The sequence below is a fragment of the Doryrhamphus excisus genome, chromosome 20 (assembly GCF_030265055.1).
Source record: "Doryrhamphus excisus isolate RoL2022-K1 chromosome 20, RoL_Dexc_1.0, whole genome shotgun sequence".
NCBI classification, from domain to species: Eukaryota; Metazoa; Chordata; class Actinopteri; order Syngnathiformes; family Syngnathidae; genus Doryrhamphus; species Doryrhamphus excisus.
In genome coordinates, this window is record NC_080485.1 from 15095219 (window position 1) to 15119898 (window position 24680).

Genomic DNA, 24680 nt, shown 5'->3' on the forward strand with positions numbered 1-24680 from the left:
TTGGCGACTCCAAATTGTCCATAGGTATGAATGTGAGTGTGAATGGTTGTTTGTCTATATGTGCCCTGTGATTGGCTGGCGACCAGTCTAGGGTGTACCCCGCCTCTCGCCCAAAGACAGCTGGGATAGGCTCCAGCACCCTCCGCGACGCTCGTGAGGAAAAAGCGGTAGAAAATGAATGAATCAATGAATCATTCTGTGCCGTGTGGGAGAAGGTTACATGATGCGTTCAAGAACCATTGAACAAAGTGGCAAAAAAAACGCTGCTCTTTAATACAGTTGGAAAGTCAGCATTTCAAGAAATGCTGCAAACATTTCACAGACAGTAAAAAAAAATTGCCCGAGAGAAAATACATACAACTTCCACAAAGATTTCAATAATAAGATATATTCTCATTATTTATTATTATTATACATAATCATAACATGAGTGCAGAGGTGTCCAAACTTTCTCCACTGAAAAATGAAAGAAAGTCGATATGCTAAGAAGTGATAAAATTATTTATGTCAACTTTTTTTTATGTTGGTTTTTAAAATATTTAAAATATAAAATATAAACTTTCTCTTTAAACAAATGTTATTTTTGTTATATTATTATGACTCTATTCCCTATTCTATTAATATTTTGACTTCATTACCAAAATATAACATTTACTTGAATATAATTTTTTCAAAATATTTTGTTTTGCTTGTTTATTTTGTTTGTTGGATTTTTAAAAAAATAAAATTTTTAAAACTTGTACATAAAAAAGTAAAAGTAAACATTTCAAAATAAACCGGGGTTATTTTGTGACATCATTGTTCCAGTCATATTTTTTCCATCATACTTTTCTTCAAATTTATTTTTAGACCTTAGTCTCATTCTCGTCTACCCAATCGCGTTCGTCGTCTCGTCATGTGACCTGGGTGTCTTGTCACACCCTTAGCGACTATATTGTGTTTTTCCCAAAAAATTACAAGGTGAGCCCATCAAGGGACTGGAAAGTCAACTGTCACTGAGTGGTTTGGTCCGTGAAGTACCATATTTTCTGGACTATAAGTCGCTCCGGAGTATAAGTCGCACAAGGCCAAAAATGCATCATTACGTAAAAAAACACATACATAAGTCGAACTGGAGTATAAGTCGCATTTTTTGCTTGTAATTTATTTGAACTACTTGACCAAAACAGACATTACGTCCTCTTGGAAGACAAGTTCTAACAATAAAAGAATAGAGAACAGGCTGAATAGGTGTAAGATATGCTAACACAATGCTTATTCAGCTACACAAAAAATAAACATGAACAGAAAAGGTGATTTTCATTTATAAGTCGCTCTGGAATATAAGTTGCAGGAACAGCCAACCTATAAAATAAAGTGCCACTTATAGTCGGTAAAATACGTTAAATACACACAAATACATGAAGGAACGGTGCCAAATGATGCGTGTTCACAGAAAGTCAAGGCAAAAGTAATGCTGCTCTTTAATGCAGTTGAAATTGCAGCATTTCTAGAAATGCTGCAAACATTTGAGAGACAGTTTTGGACTTGCGGAATTGTGAACTGATTTCCACTAGTTGACAGGATGAAAGATCTCATATTAAAGGTATGTAGTGCATAATTATGATTTATTATTATTATGCATAATCACAACATTAGTGCAGGGGTGTCAAATCTATTTCCAGCGAGGGCCACACACTGAATAATGAAACATTGTAGAGTAGTTACACTTCCTGTCCGTCATTCACCGCGGTCTAACAATCGCAAAACCAACATTGTGACTGCGTATCCATATTCATGTCAAAGTGTTGCGTTCATGCAAATAGGTTTACATCGGGGGGGCCGCGTCTCAGTGAGACTCCAAAAGCCTTCCTTTTGCATCCGTGCGCGACGACGTCGTCTTCGGGAGGCACGCGTGGCGTTGATTTGATGTCACGGGATGAAAAACAGGTAAAGCTGCAAAAGTTTTGTACCCAAACTCCAAACTCGTGTATGCGTCGCAGCGTTGTCACTCCCCAGATGTTTGTTTAGCCCGTCGCGGCAACAAGAAAAAAAAAAAAAACAACAACAATGCAAGGAGGACTGACTTTGAAGTGATTGATCTCCTCCATAGAAAAGGAGGCTTTTTATTCTCCAAAGCATCAATGTAGAAAGGCTATTATGCCAGTCTTCCACATCGATTCCAAGGCGACCCCGCCACTTCTCGGGTAACAACAAGGTGTTGCTATGATAATAATCATAATATGTCAAGTATCGCCAGCCATCAGAGATGCTAGTCTCACTTTAATGATTCTGGGAAATTGAGGATTACCCGGGATATGAGAGCAAGCCTACAGTTTTCATATAGTGTGGGAGGTTGCGGGGCTGTGTATTAGTAATCGCAGGGGAGAGCCGAGAGGTGGGAGAGAAAATCTGCTTCTTCTCTTCTCTCATTCATCATCGCCGTCCTCTGGTGAGGAAACATGGCAAATGGCCAAATGAATGCACTTCATAAAGCGCAAATGTCTCCTCTGATGTGCCTCTCGCTGAGGATCCGCACAGAGGAGAGGAGAGGGTCGGGAAAGTGGGGGCGCGTTGGGGGTGGGGGGGGGGGGGGGGGGTGGATTTCCACAGATATATTATTGTCAAACTCCGCTGCCCCCGCTTCTCTGCGTTATTATGATATCGTAGGAGATTTTACAATAAGATTTGGCGACTTCAGCCGAGCCGTTACCATAACCGCGTTACGGCGATGCGCAGCACTTTTCAATAGAGGAGCATATATTGTCTGACTGGATGATAAGTTTCCTCAAATAAGCACTCACTCATTTTTTATTTATTTATCCCCCCCACCCCTCGCTCTACCCAACCCAACCCCCCCACCCATCCACTGTGTTGGGAGCCTTTTGTAATTCAAAAGGATCTCTTGACCAAAAATCTCCTCTGCAGATAAAAGTGGATGAGATGTGGAGACAGGAAGGACCTCCTAATAAGATGGTCAGTGCCACGGGGAGGTGCTATATGGATCTGTAACACCCCCCCAACCCACACCACCCCACCCCTTTCCACACCGCCCCCGCGCACACACACACACTTCTCCTTGGCTTCCTCCTCGTGGCATCACATGCAGAATATTTACTGTAAAACAAGAAATGACACCGTGGCGACACGGCTGCAGCATCACTTGGCTCAAGGGCATCTTCCTGTAGGAATCAACACCAAGCCGTCACCCAAAAAAAAAAAAGACAAGTTAAATAGTAAAAATTAAAATTAAATAAAAGTAAAATAAAGTAACAAAATAACATCTGTTTATTTTAGGAATAAATATATCAAATACAAACAAAAATATATACGATTATTAAAATTGTAAAAATAATACCCAAATGTAAAATAGTGGAAATAATAATAATAGAATGTAAATTAAAGTAGTAATTTTCTGTAATTTTTTTAAGGTGGAATATTTAATTATATTATAAATGTAATTCAATTAAACGCTAATTTCATAAACAATTCCTTCTCTTTCACCTGCACAGGTAATTTCCTCTCCAAGCTGTGCAAAGGCTCAAGGGCATCTTCCTGTAGGAATCAACACCCAGCCGCCGCCAAAAAAAGACAAGTTAAATAGTAAAAGGAAAATACTAGATAAAAGTAAAATAAAGCCTAATTACTTTCAAAATAACATCTGTTTATTTTAGGAATAAATATATCAAATACATACAAAAATATATACAATTATTAAAATTGTAAAAATAATACCCAAATGTAAAATTGTGAAAATAATAAAAATAGAATGTAAATTAAAGTAGTAATTTTCTGTATTTTTTAAATGTGTTTTAAGGTGGAATATTTAATTATATTATAAATTTAATTCAGTTAAACGCTAATTTCCTTCGCTTTCACCTGCACAGGTAATTTCCTCTCCAAGCTGTGCAAAGGCTCAAGGGCATCTTCCTGTAGGAATCAACACCCAGCCGTCGCCAAAAAAAGACAAGTTAAATAGTAAAATGAAAATACTAAATAAAAGTAAAATAAAGCCTAATTACTTTCAAAATAACATCTGTTTATTTTAGGAATAAATATATCAAATACAAACAAAAATATATACAATTATTAAAATTGTAAAAATAATACCCAAATGTAAAATTGTGAAAATAATAAAAATAGAATGTAAATTAAAGTAGTAATTTTCTGTATTTTTTAAATGTGTTTTAAGGTGGAATATTTAATTATATTATAAATTTAATTCAGTTAAACGCTAATTTCCTTCGCTTTCACCTGCACAGGTAATTTCCTCTCCAAGCTGTGCAAAGCGTCCCCCCCCCCCCCCCCCCCCCCACCCCAACCAGGACAGACGTCAGGCTTTTCTGCTTCTTTTTTTAGGGAACTAATCTGGGCCATGTTCTGGTGCAACGTGTTTACCGTTTGTGTGATTAGTGCAATTATGCTTTTTTTGATGCACGGGGCTCCCCTTTTGTACGCCTCTATTAATTACTATATTGATTCAACTTAACACCTAATGCCCGTGCAACATAAATCATATTTTCCACTTAATTGTTGTGTTTCTAACTAATTAAGGGCAAAGCTGCTTTGGTTGTGGAAGAGGAAAAAAAATAAAAAATAAATAAGAATGTTATTTACTATTTATTCCCCTGGCTGTCACAATGCAAAGTAATGCGATTAGATTGTTTGTGCATGTTTAAATATATATGTAGATTTATTTTTTAAATGAAGAAAACATAGTAGCCTGACTGCTTTTATTTAATTATTATATTTTAATTAGAGCTTATCCTGAAACACACACACACACACACATACACACAGAATGGTTGCGGAAGTGAGGGGTCAAAAGAGGGGGCTCCAAGAAGTGCCGGTCTGGCTATAATTACAGCCTGAAAATGGCATATTTACCATCTCCGCCAGCGAGGTCGTGCCTTCTGTCGTAGTAAACGTAGCGAAGTATGAAAGAGCCAATTACGGCACACTGGGTGACCTTTTAACAACTATTACCGCATCCCATCAACGCATTATCGTGACGGGAAAAAAGGAGAGCGCGAGAATGACAACGTTATCCCGTCACAGGGCCTCTCGTCCGTTCGCGTCGTGTCTCCCGCAAGTTGCGCTTTTGAAGAATCGGCACAATAAAAAATCAGACAAGTGAAAAGGAAAAGAAAGAAGACAGGGAGAGAGAGAGAGATACGGCGGATGCGAAGGGGGGAAGAAAAGGGAGGAGGGGGGGCTCGAACAATAGCCGGCGTACAGTACATTAGCTGTGGATGTCAAGCACCCCGGTCGCTCCCAATGAAAAGCACAACAAATAAGACGTTGGCCTGTTTGTATTCATTATCAGTCAGCACATGCCCCGGCTCCTGCATTAAACATTAGACTGCCTCTGATGTCTGCTTAACAGTTTAATTCCCTCCCCGCCGCTCAGCCTGTCATAATAAACCCAGCCAAGCACACACAAAGTCAAATAAGAGTGTGAGGGGGCCGCCTTTGTGTGTACGCGTTTGTATGTATGGCTATCCTCGTCTACGTGTGTGTGTGTGTGTGTGTGTGTGTGTGCTAGAGCGACATACACGTCATTCATAATAGCCCCCCATTGCCCGACTTGCCTTTATTGTAGTTTATCTGATCACAGATTAAGTAGATCTCAAGAGTGGCTGACCGCCCGAGTGTGTGTTTGGATGCTAACGTGTGTGTGTGTGTGTGTGTGTGCTGGAAGCCATCAATATCTGTGTGAGTACACACACACACACACACACACAGCGTACAATTCATTCGGTACACTCCCACGTTTCAATCAATCATTCTTACTTTATTCTATGCTGTAGCGTATTGATAGGAATATATATATATATATATATATATATATATATATATATGGGAGTGGCAAAATATTAGAAACAGCTCATGCAGTACGCCACATACTTTATACTATATACTACTTTATACTATATACTACTGTATTGTTCAATGGATACCACTAAAGGGTTCAAGGAAAGCAAACTAATGCAAACAACTGTTGGAAAATTTTTGATAGATATTTATTATTATATATATTTATACTCTGAAAATATTTGGATATGAATGCTTTTTTTGTGGTTGACTCCAGCCTATCATTTGTGGAAAAACATGAATATCAGTATATTTATATGTATATATATATATATATATATATATATATATATATATATATATATATATATATATATATATATATATATATATATATATATATATATATATATATATATATATATATATATATATATATATATATAAATATATACATATATAAATATATATTATATTATAATATAACCAAATAAATCAATATATGTGTATATATATATATATATATATATATCTATATATAGATAGATAGATATATACACACACACATATACATATATATATATATATTTATATGTGTATATATATATACTCATATAAATATATATTATATTATAATATAACTAATAAATATACATATACACATATAAATATATATTATATTATAATATATTAAAATAAAAATAATAAATACATATAATAAAATAAAAATAATAAAATAAAATAAATAAAAATAAAAAACAAAATGAATATATATATATACATACACACATATAAATATACTGATATTCATGTTTTTCCACAAATTATAGTCTTAATCTATAAGTATTTTCATGCATAAAAACAGCTGAATAAAAGGCATTAAGAAGACACATTCTAACCCCTGACATCACTTCCTGTCCAACGCCGGAACAATTTACAGCAGCACACACACACGTATGTCATGTTATTTATGTCTTATTTTCTTTGACTAATTCTACTTTACTTTATGTAATAGGAGTGGCAATCTGACCATAGGGGTGCTATTTCATGTCGAGAGGGCTCTCCTGTTACAAACCTTATGCAGGAGATCTTAAACAGGTTTTCTATGCTCTGATTATGAAAATAGTAAAACAAAGGAAGCAAATAACCACCATAAATAGGGACAAATTTACAGCAAATACATAAACATACTGAAACTAAAAATGATGAAATCAATTCATACAAATTAATTAAAAATGAAATGCAAAGTTGGTATTGATGAGATTGATGGTTTCTTGCACAAAAACGTAACAAACTGCAGGAAGTCCTGAGATAAGAACAGTGCGAGTGCCCCCGTGCTTGCCAAATAGTGATCCCTAATGTAAATGCTTGGCACCAAAACGTCATATTTCATTTCTTACATTTTGCCAGTTTCGATGGTGGTGACAGTATGATGAGCGATGGAACAGAAGAGAAACATGAAACGTATGGCGGTGGCTTTCACTTGCCAAATAGTGAGCCAAGTGCCCCTCCCTTCCCTCCCCCATTTTAATAACGGCATTGTTTGTCGATGTATTATCATATAATGGTCGTTTATTTGGAGGTTTTGCTTAGTTTCTCATGGAACATTCCAGTCTTCAGCAGGAGGTTGGCACCAGAACATGAGCAGACAGGGGCGTCATATTGGGGGGGGGGGGGGGGGTGGGGGGGGGGGGGCACGACAATTCCAAAACACATGGAGGTGCCCAGGGATTTTTCTTTCATAATTCCTGGTGGTGCTGCTGGGTGCTGATCCATGTTCGGACAACTAATTCATTGACACCTGCTTTCCTTTTCCTTTACATTGGGGGGGGGGGGGTGGGTTCAATTTGGGTCCTGGAAATGTAATTAAAGCAAATAAGCCCCAACAGCCTGCACGGTGGACGAGTGGTTAGCGTGCAGACCCAATTAACCTAGCAAAAACATGCTAGCAAAACATGCTAGGTTAATTGGCGACTCCAAATTGTCCATAGGTATGAATGTGAGTGTGAATGGTTGTTTGTCTATATGTGCCCTGTGATTGGCTGGCTCGCCTGAAGAATGGTAGTTTGTTTCTATTTGTTTTTCCCCCTGTGATTGGCTGGCTCGCCCTAAGAATGGTAGTTTGTTTCTATATGTGCTCTGTGATTGGCTGGCTCGCCCTAAGAATGGTTGTTTGTTCCTATATGTGCCCTGTGGTTGGCTGGCTTGCCCGAAGAATGCTTGTTTGTCTATACGTATGTGCCCTGTGATTGGCTGGCTCGCCCTAAGAATGGTTGTTTGTTCCTATATGTGCTCTGTGATTGGCTGGCTCGCCCAAAGAATGGTTGTTTGTCTATACGTATGTGCCCTGTGATTGGCTGGCTCGCCCGAAAAATGGTTGTTTGTCTATATGTATGTTCCCTGTGAATGGCTGGCTCGCCCGAATAATGCTTGTTTGTCTATATGTGCCCTGTGATTGGCTGGCCACCCGTCCAGGGTGTACCCCGCCTCTCGCCCCGAAGACGGCTGGGATAGGTTCCAGCACGATGATCATTGAATGAATGAATGATCATTGTTTTGTGACTATTGAAAAATAAATGATATGTAGCACTCAGTAATGTTAGCATTATGCATTCCAAATGCTAACGTGTACGTTTTCATGCAATGCGAGTGAAAAGCTGACTATAGGGGTGTTAGTGTTTGTCTAGAGGGCTCTAATAGTGGTATAAACCGTATTGTAGATAACTTTTCTATGCTTTCTATGCTATACTCCGGTTTCCTCCCACATTCCAAAAACATGCTAGGTTAATTAGCATGACTCCAAATTGTCCATAGGTATGAATGTGAGTGTGAATGGTTGTTTGTCTATATGTGTAAATCGTCTTTGCAGGTTCTTATATTGGACTTTTCTGAAGTAGTCGTGTTGTGTTCCGTGTTTATTTTCTGCTTCTGCATGTGTTTTCTTTCTGTTCCTCGTGGCCCCCGCTATCTCGCCGCCACAGCCAGAGGTTGGCACCAACAGCGTGCGGTCATAACACTTGAGTGATGGAACAGCCTGGCTGCAAAGATGGCCAAAAAAAAAAAAAAACACACACACACAAAAGACATGATTGGATTAATTATATCGATCCAGTATGTCACGTTATTGGTCAAGGTGTGGCCCGGCGACACCGGGTGTCGTCAGCGCGGCCATCTGCTTGCTAATCTGACAGCGCAGATTTTATTCCATATTACTCCACTTTGATGCTGTAATCCACTTAGCGATGTAGCTGGCGCTAATCACGCGGGCTGTGGATAAAAAGGCAACAAAAGCTGTCTCCTAATATTAATAAATCACAAGCACTGCGGTTGCACTGTAAATATATTTCTGCAACGCTATCAAAGAAGGGGAGGGTTCCTCTTATTTCCCGCACTCGCTCAGGGAAAATTGTATAATTACCCCTTGGCGTTGTAAGAGTGTAAAAACAGTTTGGGGCTTTTACTTTTTCATGACATTTGAACAAAGATATAAAAATTTGGGGAGGGCGAGGGGGAAATATGAGTAATTCAACATGTTATCATTGTGCGGAGGCAGTGGGAAAAAAAAAAAAAGCCTTTATTTGTCTAGCATCACAATGCGTCTTTTAAAAGGCATCTTTAGCCAGCAGAATGTTAACTAAGGTAAGCAGTGTTGTTTTAGCCCCTCAGTAACCACCGCCAATTATCTGCAAACTTATTTTTTTCGACTTCCATGCATACTTAATGCATCCCCTGTTTCCCTCTCGCCATCTGCCCCCCAACACCACCATCCAGCAGCCACCCCCCTACCACCACCACCACCACCCCATCCCATTCCCGCACCCCCTTCGCCAACACTCTGGAATTTTTATGAGATAGGACAAAAATGGGCACTTCCCTTATTAACATCTCACAGTGGAAATCAAATATGCAAGGAAAGTAGTGTATCTACTAATTAGTGCTGAATTCATAATTACTGTGCTCATTGATGGAGATACATTTGAATACGTTCATTTCCTTGGGGAGAGAGAAGGCAGGCTGTCCGGGATAGACTGGGAAGGGAAGAAGAGGAAAAAAAAAAAAAAATCCCCTTCAGCCCCCCACCATCTATGCGCTACCCACCCTCTACCCCACCCCCGCCGCCGCCTCCCTTTTCTTTTGGAAATTAGGGATCCGTGGCACATGGCGATACTACCAGACTAAGATCCGAAGTGCCCGCAATTTTCTTCAGATATAATTAATCAAGTGAAGCATGTAACCTAATGAATGTGTTTGATATCCGCTCCTATTCAAATATGGGCTTTATCGCCAATGTGTGCCGGAATTGCTCGGAGGGATGCATAGACGGGTGACATTGCCTGGAAATGTTCTTCAACACTTTCTCTTTGCATGTAAACAATATCCACGCTTGTCAAGGCATGTGTGGTGGGGGGGTGTAATATGGGGGGGGGGACCAAAGAAAGAAAATGAGAGCGAGGCAGAGAGACACATTTTAATTGCAGTAAATTAATAACAATTAAGCCGCAGGATGCCGGGTATCTTGACAGTGCTTTGTTGTTGTTGCCCTGGAGATCATCTCGCTGAGGGGCCTCGCCAATCTGACAAGCAGGTGAAAAGGTAAAAAAGAAAAAAAAAATGCTTGATGGGGAAATGATGAGAAAACAAGAATGGCCTGACTTTTTTTTTTTTTTTTTTAAATAAAGATATAATCTAAGCATTGGAGATTCCGGTAGCTCTAAATGTAGCAGACAGATGGCGCTAGAGTGGTTTACCACCAATAAACCACAGAATTCAGTGATCGCTCCTTTATTGCATGTAATTGCTTCCGGACCCGACAGTGATAAGTGAATTCCCATGAAGTAGGAGTCCTTATTCATGAATGGAATACTTTTGTAGTTAGAGCATAGAAAACCTGTTTTTTCACATTATTAGAGCACCCCAGACATGAAGTAGCACCCCTATAAGACACATAAGACATAATTTAGACTCACTTATGTTAGTAAAAAAATTATTTTTACTCGATCTCAGCCATGGCATGTCCGTCTCTGTACAAAGCACTGTATGTGTTGCTGGCACCATGTCCAAGTGTGAATGAAGACACTAACGGACCTGCCAAGCTTGAAAAAGTGTCGTCAGAGTCCAAAATTCCAAAAAAGTGCACTTCCCCTTTAAACTTTTCAAATTTTTTCACATTATTAGAGTACCCCAGACATAAAATAGCACCCCTATAATACCATTTACACTCCCATTACTCAACATAGTAGACACATAAGATATAATATAGACTCACGCATGTCAGTAAATATTTTTTTTTACCCGATCTCAGCCATGGCATGTCCGTTTCTGTACAAAGCACTGTATGTGTTGCTGGCACCGGCATCGTCTAAGCGTGAATAAAGACACTAACAGACCTGCCAAGTTTGAAAAAGTATCATCAGATTCCAAAATTCCAAAAAAAAGTGCACTTCCCCTTTAAGCTTTTCCATGTTTTTCACATTATTAGAGTACCCCAGACATAAAATAGCACCCCTATAATCCCATTTACACTCCTTTTACTCAACATAGTAGACACATAAGACATAATATAGACTCACGTATGTTAGTAAATATTTTTTTTTACTCGATCTCAGCCATGGCATGTCCGTCTCTGTACAAAGCACTGTATGTGTTGCTGGCACCGGCATCGTCTAAGCGTGAATAAAGACACTAACAGACCTGCCAAGCTTGAAAAAATGTCATGAGATTCAAAAATTCAAAAAAAAAGTGCACTTCCCCTTTAAGCTTTTCCATGTTTTTCACATTATTAGAGTACCCCATAAATGAAATAGCACCCCTATAACAGACCTGCCAAGTTTGAAGTATCATCAAGTATCATCAGATTCCAAATTTCCAAAAAAAGTGCACTTCCCCTTTAAGCTTTTCCAAGTTTTTCACATTATTAGAGTAACCCAGACATGAAATAGCACCCCTATAACAGACCTGCCAAGTTTGAAGTATCATCAGATTCCAAATTTCAAAAAAAAGTGCACTTCCCCTTTAAGCTTTTCCATGTTTTTCTCATTATTAGAGTACCCCATAAATGAAATAGCACCCCTATAACAGACCTGCCAAGTTTGAAGTATCATCAAGTATCATCAGATTCCAAATTTCCAAAAAAAAGTACACTTCCCCTTTAAGCTTTTCCATGTTTTTCACATTATTAGAGTACCCCAGACATGAAATAGCACCCCTATAACAGACCTGCCAAGCTTGAAAAAGTATCATCAGATTCCAAATTTCCAAAAAAAGTGCACTTCCCCTTTAAGCTTTTCCATGTTTTTCCACATTATTAGAGTACCCCAGACATGAAATAGCACCCCTATAACAGACCTGCCAAGTTTGAAGTATCATCAAGTATCATCAGATTCCAAAATTCCAAAAAAAGTGCACTTCCCCTTTAAGCTTTTCCATGTTTTTCACATTATTAGAGTACCCCAGACATGAAATAGCACCCCTATAACAGACCTGCCAAGTTTGAAGTATCATCAAGTATCATCAGATTCCAAAATTCCAAAAAATGTGCACTTCCCCTTTCAGCTTTCCAAAAAATGGTATGAGGTTGTATGACTTCATGGATTCATATTCCATTTTTTTGCACACAGGTCCGTCCTGGCTGCTCAGTACAAACAGGATGAAGCAACCAAAAGCACCACGGGTGAGTACACAGCTCTTTGGTTGCCATCACTCGCTTCTTTTTGCACTTGGATGACAACAATGTGACTTCAAAGCAACAGTTTGACACCGGAACAGATTATTTTCATGATATCTAATCGGGGTTGGAACGTTCCACCGAGTTCCACTGTGGAGGTTTTCCAATGTTTCCCAACGTCTTTGACCGCTAAACGTTGATGAATGAGTTCAGCGACCGAATCGAAGAAAGCGAGCAAAATGAAAAATGCGCAACGCAGTCATACCCGCAAACAGACGTGGCGGCCCGGGCTGGGGGCGGAAGATCCATAAGTCCTTAGCGTGACCTCGGCGTGTCAGAAGAGAGAGGGAGTCACGTGACGGACAAAGGCTCCTTAATTAACAGCGAGGACTCGGGGAAAGGCGCTCCGTAATGAGGCACCATGCTGGACGGGCCTCCAGTGAGCCACTTGGCCCATATGCAAGGCCAGCATCGGCGGAATTTACATACTGCGGGTCAATTGAACATATGCACACTCAAAACTGACTAATGACTTCCACTCGCGCTCTGATTCTATTTCACAGGCGGCTCCGTGGATGGGCACGCTCTGGAGCGCTAATGAGGAGAACATCAGGAGGCGGATGACTGCAAACATTAATATATGTATCGGGACCTGGGTTCAATATTAAACCTGCTAGCTGGGGGAAATGGGTACAAACCGCAACATTTTCCACGGGTACAATAAACCTCGGATATACTATATCGGACTCGGATATATCGGAAATTCGCTCACAACGGACAGATAAAAAAAAGAAACGATTTTTCTGTAATGCATTTCCAATAAAAATTCATTGCATATATCGGATTTTTTATAACGGATTTCGCCTATTTCGGACAAAATCTCCAGTCCCGTTCCAATGCATTTCCATTAAATTTCCCTCGCATATATCGGATGGCCGCATCGTGGCGCTCCGATTCGCCGAATCGTGACACGCCGCTATACGACGTCATTTGCAGCGTTTGCAGCGTTGCCTGCGCGTCCAGGTACATTGGAAACATAGTCAAGGAAGTGCCTTTTTTATAACGGATAAAATCCGATTTACGCATATACCGGATATAAAACACGTCTCACACACAGGAGCAGACAGATGGCGCTAGAGTGGTTTACCACCAATCAACCACAGAATTCAGTTATCGCTCCTTTATTGCATGTAATTGCTTCCGGACCCGACAGTGATAAGTGAATTCCCATGAAGTAGGAGTCCTTATTCATGAATTGAATATTTTTGTAGTTAGAGCATAGAAAACCTGTTTTTTCACATTATTAGAGCACCCCAGACATGAAGTAGCACCCCTATAAGACACATAAGACGCGTACGCATGTTAGTAATTTTTTTTTTTTTTTTTACTCGATCTCAGCCATGGCATGTCCGTCTCTGTACGAAGCACTGTATGTGTTGCTGGCACCACGTCCAAGCGTGAATAAAGACACTAACGGACCTGTCAAGCTTGAAAAAGTGTCGTCAGAGTCCAAAATTCCAAAAAAGTTCACTTCCCCTTTAAGCTTTTCCAAGTTTTTCACATTATTAGAGTACCCCAGACATGAAATAGCACCCCTATAACAGACCTGCCAAGTTTGAAGTATCATCAGATTCCAAATTTCCCAAAAAATTGCATATCCCCTTTAAGCTTTTCCATGTTTTTCACATTATTAGAGTACCCCAGACATAAAATAGCACCCCTATAATCCCATTTACACTCCTATTACTCAACATAGTAGACACATAAAACATAATATAGACTCACGTATGTTAGTATATTTATTTTTTTTACTCGATCTCAGCCATGGCATGTTCGTCTCTGTACGAAGCACTGTATGTGTTGCTGGCACAATGTCCAAGTGTGAATGAAGACACTAACGGACCTGTCAAGCTTGAAAAAGTGTCGTCAGAGTCCAAAATTCCAAAAAAGTGCACTTCCCCTTTAAGCTTTTCCAAGTTTTTCACATTATTAGAGTACCCCAGACATGAAATAGCACCCCTATAACAGACCTGCCAAGTTCGAAGTATCATCAGATTCCAAATTTCCAAAAAAAGTGCACTTCCCCTTTAAGCTTTTCCATGTTTTTCACATTATTAGAGTACCCCAGACATAAAATAGCACCCCTATAATCCCATTTACACTCCTATTACTCAACATAGTAGACACATAAGACATAATATAGACTCACGTATGTTAGTATATCTATTTTTTTTTACTCGATCTCAGCCATGGCATGTCCGTCTCTGTACAAAGCACTGTATGTGTTGCTGGCACCGACATTGTCCAAGCGCGAATGAAGACACTAACGGACCTGCCAAGCTTGAAAAAGTGTCATGAGATTCCAAAACTCCAAAAAAAGTGCACTTCCCCTTTAAGCTTTTCCGTGTTTTTCACATTATTAGAGTACCCCAGACATAAAATAGCACCCCTATAATGCCATTTACACTCCTATTACTCAACATAGTAGACACATAAGACATAATATAGACTCACGTATGTTAGTATATATATTTTTTTTACTCGATCTCAGCCATGGCATGGCCGTCTCTGTACAAAGCACTGTATGTGTTACTGTCACCGACATTGTCCAAGCGTGAATGAAGACACTAACGGACCTGCCAAGCTTGAAAAAGTGTCATGAGATTCAAAAATTCAAAAAAAAAGTGCACTTCCCCTTTAAGCTTTTCCGTGTTTTTCACATTATTAGAGTACCCCAGACATGAAATAGCACCCCTATAACAGACCGACATTGGAAACATAGTCAAGGAAGTGCCTTTTTATAACGCATAAAATCCGATTTACGCATATACCGGATATACATAAATCCGATATATGCGTAAAACGGACATTTTCCGGTATACGCGTATAACGGATTTCGCTTATATCGGACAAAACCAGTGGGAAGAATTGAATCCGATATATCTGAGGTTTACTGTACAATTAAAGCTGCATGAGCGGGAGACCCCCCTATCCACCCACCCCTCCCCCACATAACAACTTCCTATAAATGGAAGGGGCGGGGCTGGGGCGTAAAAGCCTGTGTCCGGTAAAGTGCCCATCCTTGTCTTTTTGCCGCACATTTACTCCCCGACAGCTGATGCTCGACACATTTGGCCTACAAGTATTTTTTTTTTTTTTTTTTGGGGGGGGGGGGGGTGTTTGTCCATCTTTATGTTGCTGCATGTTTGAGTGCTTGTGCGTGCATGTGTATATTTGGAGTGGGGGGTGGGGGGGTAAGAGTCGGAAGGTGTTAAAAGTAAGAGTGTGTGTGTGTGTGTGAGGCTCTTATTTGGCTGGGTGTAAAAAAAAAAAAAAAAAAAAAAAAAATGCCCCGAGGTCTCCTGATGGAAGAGACAGGTATTAGCTCTGAGACCTCCTCAGTCCCAGCTTGCCATTAGTTTCCTCTCCAGCCGCACCAGGATCCGGACTATGAATCTGCCATGGTTGGTCATTCATCAGTTTCACAGTCCGCACCAGCACACACACACACACACACACACACACACACACACGCGTTCCAATAACAACACCGAAATAGTGAGAATGAGAGAAAAATAACTCGTCATCTACACAGACGTGTACTTGTCTTTACGGTGGCGGCGGCGTACGTGCGGCGTACATACGGCACATGTGTCTATCATCTGCACCTGATTGCGCACACGTGTGTCCACACACACACACACACACATATGAAAAACGGCGATGAGACACGATATAAATTAACTCTGCGTGTATCGCTCACCGGGCCGTTTGGCACGCTTGAGCTGCAAAGGGCTGCTCCCACAGAGCCGTGTGGAACTTCCTGCCAAACAGGAAGCGTTTAAATGTTGGTGGGAGAGTTATGGAATTGCCTGTGGAAACATATCGGCCGGGGTCAAACGCAAAGGTCGGGACTGTAAGACTTTCCATGTCAAGGTCTGCTCTCCACAGACCCAGCATGTCTTCTTTTTTTTCTTCACTGGGTTTGTTTTATTTATAATCGGCTGCCTTTTGAGATTACAGTCACATTTCGTAGACCAGGGGTGGGCAAACTTTTTGACTCGCGGGCCGCATTGATATGACAAAATTTACGGGGGGGGGGCAGACTATACATTTTACACGTAACAGTCCACCTGGTATTGTTGTATCTGTAAAATTGTCATGTAATCTGCTATTATTATTTATTATTTTATATTTATATTTAAATATTTTAAAAATAATAAAATATTATAATAATTACAATAAAATTAAAATAATAATTATTATATTATTATTATGTAAAATATGCAAATATAACAATAATATTATATATAATTAATATAATAATTAGCATTAATATAATAATTATAATAATCATAATAGTTCTAATAATAATTATAATAATCTAATAATAATAATAATTATTATTATTATGTGCTTGTGTCCCTTTTTTCAGGAGCACCTAGTAAACAACAGACCATGTCAAAAAACGAAATTGATAAAACCATCAAAAGGTTGGCTCAGGCCATGATGCCATGTTGTATGTATGATGTATGTTGAGTTTAAATGAAATACTTTGGAAAGATTGGGCGGGCCGTATTCAAACACTTGGCGGGCCGGATGTGGCCCCCGGGCCGTAGTTTGCCCACCCCTGTCATAGATGCTCAGGCTGTGTCCTGGTTTGTTTGGTTTTTTTTTCCACTGAAACATAAACTTGACCCCAATCAAGACTGAATCAACTCAAGTCCTTCGTAGATCTCCGACCCGACCCAAATCTTGGAATTATTTAATTGAGAAAATGGCTGAGTGTTAGCTGTGTACTTATAACAGAGGAACTTCAAACTTTATGATGTGGACGTCACTTTAAGAGACACTAAAACCGCCCTAAAAGTGTGATGAGAACCATAGAAGAAGAAGAAGACATTGGACTTAATTATAGCATATATTTTTATGAAGGATAGCGGCACACACGTCTCTGTCCTGGCTGCTCAGTACAACATGGCTATAATTACAAGTCCTCAAAGTTATAATTCATTCATTCATTCATTTTCTACCGCTTATCCTCATGAGGGTCGCGGGGGGGGGGGGGGGGTGCTGGAGCCTATCCCAGCTCATCTCTTGGGTCGAGAGGCGGGGTACACCCTAGACTGGTGGCCAGCCAATCACAGGGCACATATAGACAAACAACCATTCACACTCACATTCATACCTATGGACAAATTTGGAGTCATGCTAATTAACCTAGCATGTTTTTTGGAATGTGGGAGGAAACCGGAGTACCCGGAGAAAACCCGGGGAAGAACATGCAAACTCCACACAGAGATGGCCGAGGGTGGGATTGAACTCGGGTCTCCTAGCTGTGAGGCCTGCGCGCTAACCACTCGACCACCGTGCAGCAGAGTACATATTATGAGTACATAATTTTACAATTTTTTTGTTTTAATATCGAGTGGTTAGCGGTTGTGTCCAATGAAAAATTAGCCGGGAAGCCGTTAGAGTACGTGTTGCTACCTTTTGAGTGTTAAGCTGCTGTGTGATGATTTCAGCAGGTCGCAGTAAGACGGTTGATATATTGAGTACATTGAACTTGACTCCTGCTACCCTCCGGCACAGTATTTAAACAATTTGTAATACTTCTGAAGTCACGTGGTTTCATAGCTGTGAGAGTATAATAGTTGTTGTATTTTTTTGCTAATTAATTTCCATGAATTGTCTTGGTTTTTCAAAACTTTGGGAACAAATGAATAACCAAAAACTGAGGTACCACTGGTACTGGTATCACTGGCGTAGATATTGAGTTTCCTCCATTGATACCAACATAATCCCCCCCCCCCCCCCCCCCCCCCTCCATCCCATAGTGAGCGAAGGCCACAAGCTCTGTCATGTCGTGTGTATGCTAACTCAAAAGGAAGGACAGGTCGGAGCGATGCGGTGGCTGGGCTTGATGTGACCAGGACATGTGACCATGGCAGAAGTGAAAGCCCGCTTGAGCCGTAGTGACACGTCGTCTCCATCCATCTTCAGTCTGAAACATTTTACGCTAACTGACAGAGCGTGGCGCTTGCTTACCCGCCTCCCCGAGGAAATAGTCCAGACTGGTGTCTTTTTGACATGCACTAAAGAGTGAGCAGTCCAGGGGTCCGGAGGGGCATTGTGTATTCAGTCCGAGACGAAAGGTTACATCCTCTGGAAGGGAAAGAGGAGTTGAGTATGCGTTGTTGAAAGTGACAATGACTTTTTTTGTTGTTGTTGTTTTTTTTAGTCTAGCAAATAAACAATGCAGGCAAGCCTTTTGTGTTCATGTACAGTATAGACACACCTTGAAATAATATATAATAATAATATATGTACACCTCCTGGACAAAAAGATGTAGTATTTTTATGTACTGTATTTATTTTGTTAGGTTTCTTCAATTATCCTTTTTTTATTTGTAAACTTCAACACCTTCATCTTCACTGACTAAATGTACTGCAAAAAAAGGTCAGTAAGGATAATTCATAATGCCGCCTACAGAGAACATACTAACTCCTTATTTCTAAAATCACAAATACTTCAACTTGCTGATATAGTTCATCTTCAAAATAATTGAAAATAAAATAATGCATAAGGCTAAAAATAACCAATTAGCTAAAAATGTCATCCAATACTTCTCTACAAGAGAGGAGAAATATGATCTCAGGGAAGAAGTACATTTGAAATACTTGTATGCTAGGACTACGTTATGCTAGCCATAGCATTTCAGTATGTGGAATCAAACTATGATTGAGTAAGGAAATCGAACAATGGACAACGATGAGCTAATTCAAGAAACAATACCATCAGTTGATGTTTGCTAAGTTTGCTAAGTCATGATGTACTATATATATATATCACTATATTGACAGTTACTATGGTACTCATTGTGTCATTATATGGTCACCTCGTACTTTGGTACGTGACAAAAAAAAATTTGAAAAATAAAATAAAAAAAATTATATATTTTTTTAAATTAATAAAATAATGTAAAAAAAAACTTAAATTATATTAGGAAAGCAGGAAGTGAACAAATGTAACAGTTACTGATTGTAAAAGTGCCAGATGGAGGAGTAGGATTTAATAAGCTTTGCTTCTTCCTACACGGTGTTCTAGTGCTTAGCGTGCAGACCTCACAGCTAGGAGACCAGGGTTCAATTCCACCCTCGGCTATCTCTGTGTGGAGTTTGGATGTTCTCACCCGTGCATGCGTGGGTTTTCTCCGGGTACTCCGGTTTCCTCCCACATTCCAAAAACATGCTAGGTTAATTAGCATGACTCCAAATTGTCCATCGGTATGAATGTGAGTGTGAATGGTTGTTTGTCTATATGTGCCCTGTGATTGGCTGGCCACCAGTCCAGGGTGGACTCTGCCTCTTGCCTGAAGACAGCTGGGATAGGCTCCAGCATAAACAACACAAAAATGGTTGCTTTGCATGAAAATAACTATTTATTTACTAATATAACACCATTAACGATTTACAAATTTCATATTTGGAACTGAGACCCGGGTTCAATTCCACCCTCGGCCATCTCTGTGTGGAGTTTGCATGTTCTCCCCGTGCATGCGTGGGTTTTCTCCGGGTACTCCGGTTTCCTCGCACATTCCAAAAACATGCTAGGTTAATTAGCATGACTCCAAATTGTCCATAGGTATGAATGTGAGTGTGAATGGTTGTTTGTCTATATGTGCCCTGTGATTGGCTGGCCACCAGTCCAGGTTGTGCTGCCCGAAGACAGCTGGGATAGGCTCCAGCAACCCTCTGCGACCCTCGTGAGGATAAGCGGTAGAAAATGAATGAATGAATAATTTAAATCATGTTTATTTGTATTTAATGTATTTATCTCTTTGTTGAGGGGTGGGGGTGGGGGGGCAATATACAAGATGGAACAACTCTCACAACCCAATCCCAAACTTGACATGGAAACAAACGCCTTTCCAACAGCGTCAATCAAAAGTGCATTATTCAAGCCCAAGTGTTTGTAAAAGCTGAATATCTGATGCAATTCTTAGCACGAGACCTCATTAGCTTGCGTCACCGTTTCTGTGAAAGTGTGCAGCAAGTCCATTATAGCGAAATTAAAAAAAAAAAAACACATCCTAATTTGATAGAAATAGAAATAAACATCACAATGAAGACGTAACCTGCTTGCTGACAGGGTGGATTTTTTTTTATTTTTGTCAACATTTTTTGCTTCTTATCCACTATCTCGGTCAGGAACTAAAAGAAAGGCGGCATGTTAGGTGGGGGGGGGGGGGGGGGGGGGGGGGTTGCTGCGGGGGCGAAGTGGGTTGCGGGAGGCAGAAAAGCAGAATTGAGCAGTGGCTGTAGTAATAAATCACAGGATCGCTGGTGACATTCATACAATACGGATACAGTGTTAACTCAATGAGTCGGACAGCCCTAGCCTGTTCCTCCATCCTGACCTTGCCTCCCTGTCGTAATCAATCATGTTGGCACGGCACACACGCTCCTTATTTATTATTACTCTGGACCTGCATGTACAGTAAACAATGAGTAGTATACGCAGTACGAGGACTGAGAGGAGAGGGGGGGGGGTTGCTATTGCTATTATACGGGAGGCGGTGCAGAGGTCCGGTGGAATAACCATAACCGGGGGGCATATGTGTCCGGCGTGCTGCTTGAAAGACGAGCCAACAGGACGGTGGCCAATAAACGGAAATGAGCGCTACTTAAAGCTAAAAGGCTTTTTTTGTCAGGAGTCGGAATTTACCGTTAAAGCGTTTTAAGTCGCCGGGAAGCTCACAAAGTGTTAGCGGCGTCTCGCGATGCCCGCGCCGTCACATTAGCGAACCGCGAGACAGATGTCACTTTTGACTTCCTGGCGCATGCAATTTTATTTTCTGTTATTCTCAGGTAGCAGGTGTATATCCGCGGTGACAGACCGCTTTCTTTGTAAGAGTAATAGCTTACAAAGTCAGTGTAAATTAACAATGACCCAACGCCGGGGCTCACACTCGCACTCGCCGTCATATAGTCCCATATGCAGCCCGTTGCAGGGGGCCTGTCTTGGCAACAAAGCCGGGGCCCCCGCACACACACACACACACACACACACGCAGGGGGCCCCTGAACCGCTCATGAAGAATGGCTGGCCAGGACGAGGAGGGCCGAAGGGGAGTCGGTTTTAAAGCACATACCATATGCGGTTAGGAAGAGACTCATTTATCAGCCCCCGAGTTTGCAGGGTTTTTTTTTTTTTTTTTTACACCTCAGACCCCCCAGCACTTTCTCTCCTCCCCCGAGGGGTTTGTCACCTCCTAACTGAACAGGGCTCATGACAAGGCTCCGAGACCCGGCTTTAAGTGCACCTCGCCGTGTCTCCTCCTTTGGAATAACAAAGAATTGATTACGGGAGCGGAGAAATATGCTGCAATAATAAGCCCACTTTAAGAATGGACTCGTTTGCATAATTTGACATTGTTGACTTCCTCTTCTGGACATTTTATGGCTAAATTATGGATAAAGAAACACACCGTGTTGGCGGAAAGTTGCCTCAAATTGACTAACCTTTTTGTCTTAACTATTTAGAGATATAATTGATGTACAAGTTGAACAGTTTTGGCCCCAGGAGTTCCCCAGGGCTCAATACTAGGGCCCAAACTGTTCAACTTGTACATCGATGATATCTCCAAAATTACGAAAGACTTAAAGCTGGTATTATTTGCGGATGATAACACTGCTTTTTGTTCTGATTGTTCTAATTTTAATAAACATATAGAATGTTTAAATATATATAATCTAGTCCTGTTATTGTGAAAATGTAAGTTTTTCAAACATTGTAGCAAATGGTGATTAATTCAATCGTGATTAATCTGATTAAGCATTTCACAAAATATTCAGAAAAGAGAAACTGCATGGCAAGCGGGTCATTGCCCCAAAAGATACAGCAGAGGGCGCTGTGGGCGCTCACTATTAATTATTACGAATGTACTGAATCTACTTTTTATTGTAATAATTTTTTGGTGCTATATTAATATTTTTTTATTGTGTTTTGATTGTACATACGCCCCTGTATAACATAGTCAGAGTAGATTTTTTTTAAGATTTTTTTTATTTTTGTGTTTATTATTATTGTTATTGTTATGCGCACATAAATTCATAGCCAATCCGAAGCTAAAAAAACTGTAACTTTTATAAACGTATGCAATATTTGATAATATTATTTACATTTTTATATTGGATCATTCATTAATTTGTTGTCCATGTACATGTGGACATTTGTTTACATAGCGCACATAAATGCGCACATAAATTAATAGCCAATCAGAAGCTAAAAAACTGTTGCTATATTTATATATTTATAATATATTTTATAAATATTATAAATTTATATATTCTTAAATTATTTATATATTATATTATATAATATTATAAATATTATATATATTAAATATATATATTATATATTTTATATATATATATATATATTGCTATATAAATGCTATATTTGATAATATTATTTACATTTTTATATTGGATCATTCATTCATTTGTTGTCCATGTACATGTGGTCATGTGTTTACGTACCCCCCCCCCCCATTGGCTGTATAAAAGAGACAAGTTGTATCCATTAAAGTTGTGAAAGTCCATCAACCTCACCTGTCTCTTTTGCCCTTGGCCTGCCCTTCCCGTCCAAGCTCGTCTTCACAGTCGGACATCATCTGGCCCGTGAATGGCACATTGTTATGCCGGCTCCTCAGCGGCCGCGCGAGCAGATGCCACGAGCAGCCGCAACCCCCGGTCCCCGCGCCAACGCCTCCACTAACCGCCGCGCAACGCCGTACGCGCCGTAAATTACATCCCACGAACACACAAACAACTCCGCGCTCGGCTGAGCCGCCGCAGTTTAGAGCACCATTGAAGGTGCAGAGCGTATCCTGACCATCTTGGAGAGGAGAACCGGGGGGGGCCCACGCCGGCCCACGCCGGCCCCCGTGGCGCGCGACCGCGGCCCGGTCGAGGAGATCACACACGGACAGCTGGGCTTTGAACTCCTTACCCCGGCGCTCCCGGGGTCAGCAGCTTGGTGGCCACCGAGGTCAAAGCGCAGTAAGAGGCTGACTTGTGGAGCTGTTTGGACGCGGTCCCTGTGGCATGATTACCCCTTAGCGACGGGGGGGTGGGGGGGGGGATCTTTCCGAGGGATCAGGTGAAACAAAGTTTAGGAATAACATTTGGTTTTGGATGCTTGATGGAAAAATGCCGCAAATACCTTATGAGAAAGAAAAAACAGATTTGATTTAAGTCACACACAACACTTCATTTTAAAAGCTGGCAACCGGACCACCAGCCTTTCTCAGAACAAAACTAAATGAGTCCATAAATCTGATAACCCCCCCCGACCCTCCTAAGTCTACTACTGGGACTCTCTCTCATGACGATGTTGTGCATTATGTTGCTTTTTCCTTGACTTCTTTACTGTACAGGTGTGTATGCATGTACCCTGTATGTACGGGAGGTGATGATAACCATAGAAACATACGCACATGTGTCCTGGTTGCTTAGTACAATATGGCTACACAACAAAACACTCATATTTAAATGTCTTTTTAGACTTCCGTGGCAGTTGAGAATATTTCCAAGAGTGACGCATCGTCACCACTCCCCCCCCCCCCCCCCGACCTCCAAAGAGGTGAGTACTTTATTATTATATCATTCACATTCCTGATTTGAATACATGCGTGTTGTCAGGTATTGATAGCAGTTTGGCAAAGTTTAGCTAACGTTGAATGTATTCATAACAACAACATGGCTGCAAATTGTTGATGCTTATTTAAATAAATGCTAATTCTTATATATTCGTCTTACATAAAAAGTCTACTAAGGCTAGTAGAAAAAATAGAAACAAAAAAAAGAAGTCAAATGTTGAAAAAGTAGTGAGTAATGAGTCGCTGTCCTATGGCGTTAATGAGGTGACAAATGGCCGTGTTTGATGCCAGGAGTCTGGTGGGAATGTTGCTCCAGGTGGTGAAGGTGGCATTCCCTTCCCGTTTTTGTAAACTTCCCTTTTCCGTCCATCCCCAAATGTTCTCCACGCAGACCAGGGCCTTCAGTCATAGCGGATGAGGGCAACATATCCTTGTAGCCATGTGCCGTTTGACGCCCCTGCACATGCCAGTGATTCGGACCATCATGGTTCATTCATTCATTTTTTATCACTTATCCCTTATCCACACGAGGGTCGCGGGGGTGCTGGAGCCTATCC

At 40.5% G+C, this 24680-nt stretch overlaps 1 protein-coding gene across 12 annotated transcripts in view; it reads left to right on the top strand.

The window, feature by feature from the left end:
• Positions 1 to 24680, top strand: part of mgmt (O-6-methylguanine-DNA methyltransferase) — a 269091-nt gene that overhangs the window by 56432 nt on the left and 187979 nt on the right. For 11 of the 12 annotated variants that reach the window (XM_058058117.1, XM_058058119.1, XM_058058111.1 and 8 more), the window contains 2 exons: positions 12411 to 12463; positions 24029 to 24107. The gene's annotated coding sequence lies outside the window, so the exon portion shown is untranslated. Of the gene's footprint in view, positions 1 to 12410; positions 12464 to 13020; positions 13959 to 24028; positions 24108 to 24680 lie in introns of those variants that run through there. The other variant, XR_009120335.1, reaches the window with a different exon arrangement.